The 3,769-nt window shown below is 44.7% G+C and overlaps 1 long non-coding RNA gene across 1 annotated transcript; it reads left to right on the top strand.

The window, feature by feature from the left end:
* The first annotated feature begins 1,691 nt into the window (after positions 1-1,691).
* On the top strand, positions 1,692-2,708 carry LOC142666040 (uncharacterized). The gene is made up of 3 exons (XR_012851625.1): positions 1,692-2,211; positions 2,297-2,402; positions 2,491-2,708. It is a non-coding gene; the product is annotated as an uncharacterized LOC142666040 (long non-coding RNA).
* The last annotated feature ends 1,061 nt before the right edge of the window (positions 2,709-3,769 follow it).

Genomic DNA, 3,769 nt, shown 5'->3' with positions numbered 1-3,769 from the left:
TCCCATAGACTATATAGGAACACGCTTACTCCATACCTCCCAAACACCATACAGGAGCATGCTCACTCCATACCGCCCATAGACTATATAGGAACACGATCACTCCATACCTCCCAAACACCATACAGGAGCATGCTCACTCCATACCGCCCATAGACTATACAGGAGCATGCTCACTACATACCTCCCATAGACTATATAGGAACACGCTCACTCCATACCTCCCAAACACCATACAGGAGCATGCTCACTACATACCTCCCATAGACTATATAGGAACACGATCACTCCATACCTCCCAAACACCATACAGGAGCATGCTCACTCCATACCGCCCATAGACTATACAGGAGCATGCTCACTACATACCTCCCATAGACTATATAGGAGCATGCTCACTACATACCTCCCAAAGACCATACAGGACCATGCTCACTCCATACCTCCCATAGACTTTACAGGTGCACGCTCACTACATACCTCCCATAGACCATACAGGAGCATGCTCACGCCATACCTCCCATAGACTATACAGAAGCACGCTCACACCATACTTCCCATAGACTATACAGGAGCACGCTCACTCCATACCTCCCATAGACTATACAGGAGCACGCTCTTTCCATACCTCCCATAGACTATACAGGGGCACACTCAATCCATACCTCCCATAGACTATAATAGAGAGTGAAGTGCAGCCAGCTATCTTGTTTTTAATTATCGTCTCTAATGTGTACAGTGGGGGATCAGACACCCCCATTTTCATGATTAGTGGTTATACCTGCAGTCAGGCTCCTCTAATCAAGCATTTGAGGTGTATACTATCAATATTCGCGATTAGTGTGTGATATGAAGCTGTATTGTGCCCCATGTTGTGCAGTATTGTGTGCTGTATATTGCGCCATATTATTGTTTAGAGGCCGCAGACAGGGCGACGCTCTCATACATTCTGCTGGTGGGTCCTTTTGGGCCCCTGCCGATACTGAATCTTCCAGTGATGTCCTCATCTAGGATTCAGACATGGTTCAGCGCCTCAGTAGTCTTCAGCTGTTGCAAAACTGCAACTCCCAGGGCATGTTTTTGATATCTGACCCCATTCTGGTAAATTTGATGATGACACGTCTCATGACATAGCTGCGACCATGTGACACCTCTCCACTTCGCACCCATAACCCATGGTGGAGGGTGTTTCCCATGTGGCGATTACATTAGCTGTGAAAACATTGAGCGATTCTTCTCTGGGGTCATATATCACACCATTGGCCTTGGCATGAACGCAATTTTGGGTGAGAGTCCATGAACCCGTATGTAAATGCCTGTGTTGTATGTTTTATGGGTGCGATTCTACATTTTAGAAAGTCTGTGGAATTGACCACATTGATTTGGGAATTCTTTGAGGTGATAGAAACCTCCCCAGAGGGTGTAGTGTGACCCTACAGTCTGTATTCTTGTACCATATTACATTTTATATGGCCGCTCGGGTGTAACGGTTCACTGGGATACGCTTATTGTGATGTCATCCAGAATGTGGGCAGATTCTATTTCTCTGCACTTCATGTGAAGAATCTGTGCGTGATGTCATGAGGGGCGTGGCCTGTAATCTGGACGTGTTCCGTTTGCACATAATGGCCAACCGGTTATGACATCAGAAAGTTTATAAATTGGGGTCACACATTGACCACGGTGTCAGTTTCTCTTGCTGGCTCTCATCATGGAGGTGTCGCGTAAGAAGAGGAGGTTGGTGAAGACGTTTCCCAAGATGAGTACTGTAGAGAAAATGGAGGTTGGCGGACGCCGGCTTCCGGATGATGTGGAGATGGTGGACGTGGAGGACAAAGACGAAAAAATGGAGGTTGGCGGACGCCAATTTCCGGATGATGTGGATATGGAGGACGTGGAGGATGAGGGTGACAAAATGGAAATTGGCGGACGCCAATTTCCTGATGATGTGGAGATGGAGGACCTTTCGGGGGCTACGGTTATCATCAGGGCCTCAAACCCCTGGAAGAGAAAGCGGCCCTTTTAATTCCATCTGTCGCTTGGGGCCCATTTACCATCAGGGCCCCAAACCCCCGGGAGAGAAAGCGGCCATCTTAATTCCATCTGTCGCTTGGGGCCCATTTACCATCAGGGTCCCGAAACTTCCGGGAGAGAAAGCGGCCATCTTAATTCCATCCTTTACTTAGGGCCCATTCACCATCTTTAGGTGAGGTAAGTGCCGTCCACTGATGATCTTCTCCCCTCACATCTCTTCTACAGCCGCCTGAGCACTGAATTTCTGATTTTTATTTTGCAGTTGTCACCCCAACATCGTGGCCTTTACCACCTAAACCATCTGAAATTCCCATGAAGACTCCTCCAGTGCTGAGAAGCAGTGACGAGCAGAACAGAAGCGAGATCCGGTAAGTCTGACGTCTTCTGCTCCGTCTTCATCTTCTAGTGGTGAAGGTTTTGTGAATGTTTTTTGCTTATTGGATTTTTCTTTTCTAGGATTCGACTATGAAAAATGTGAGAAACATGAAAAACGTCCCGGTCTCTTCTGATCCAGGACTGAGCTGTGTAAAGGTGGACTGACGGCCATATCCACGTGTGAAGACGGACCCTCCCCCTCTTCATCTCACCAATCACCGCTTGTTAAGGGGCCGGAGCCACAGAAGACATCGCAGCAACTCTACCACATTCTACAATAAATATATTTGTTTTACACATTTTTGTGCTTTCATTTTTATATTGGAGAATTTATCCAGGGAACCTTTCTTCTACGGGGAACATAAGGGTGTAGAAAAGTCATAGGTGTAATAATCTGCAGAATATATCACTGTATCTGTCACGAGGTAGAGAGGACAGAGCAATGTTCTGCAGATCTCTATAGAGGTCAGTGGTGTAATGATCTGCAGAATATAACACTATGTATCTGTCAGGCATTAGAGAGGACAGAGCAATGTTCTGCAGATCTAGAGACGTCAGTGGTGTAATAATCTGCAGACTATATCACTATGTATCTGTCATGCGGTAGAGAGGACAGAGCAATATTCTGCAGATCTCTAGAGAGGTCAGTGGTGTGATGATCTGCAGAATATATCACTATGTATCTGCCAGGAGGTAGAGAGGACAGAGAAATATTCTGCAGATCTCGAGAGAGGTCAGTGGTGTAATGATCTGCAGAATATATCACTATGTATCTGTCAGTAGGTAGAGAGGACAGAGCAATATTCTGCAGATCTCGAGAGAGGTCAGTGGTGTAATGATCTGCAGAATATATCACTGTATCTGTCAGTAGGTAGGGGACAGATTATCTGCAGATCTGGAGAGGTCTATGGTCTAGGGGTCTGTATTTTTTTAAGGTTTTTTTTAATGGTACATTTTATTAACCCCTTAAGGATGCAGCCTTGTTTTGACCTTAAGGCTCAGAGCCCATTTTTCAAATCTGACATATTTCATTTTATGTGGTAATAACGTCGGAATGCTTAAACCTATCCAAGCGATTCTGAGATTGTTTTCTCGTGACACATTGGGCTTTATGTTAGTGGTAAAATTTGGTCGATATATTCAGTGTTTATTGGTGAAAAATAGCAAAATAAAGAGAACATTTTAAAAAAATAGCAAAATTTTGAGAAAATGTGAAAAAAATAGAATTTTTCTAAATTTAAATTGACATGCTCGTAAGGCAGATGGTTATACCCCCCAAAATAGTTACTAGTTCACATTTCCCATATGTCTACTTTAGATTGGCATCGTTTTTTGAACGTTCTTTTATTTTTCTTGGATG

Source organism: Rhinoderma darwinii, chromosome 13, assembly GCF_050947455.1.
Source record: "Rhinoderma darwinii isolate aRhiDar2 chromosome 13, aRhiDar2.hap1, whole genome shotgun sequence".
Lineage (NCBI taxonomy): Eukaryota > Metazoa > Chordata > Amphibia > Anura > Rhinodermatidae > Rhinoderma > Rhinoderma darwinii.
This window is presented reverse-complemented; position numbering and strand designations above follow the sequence as displayed.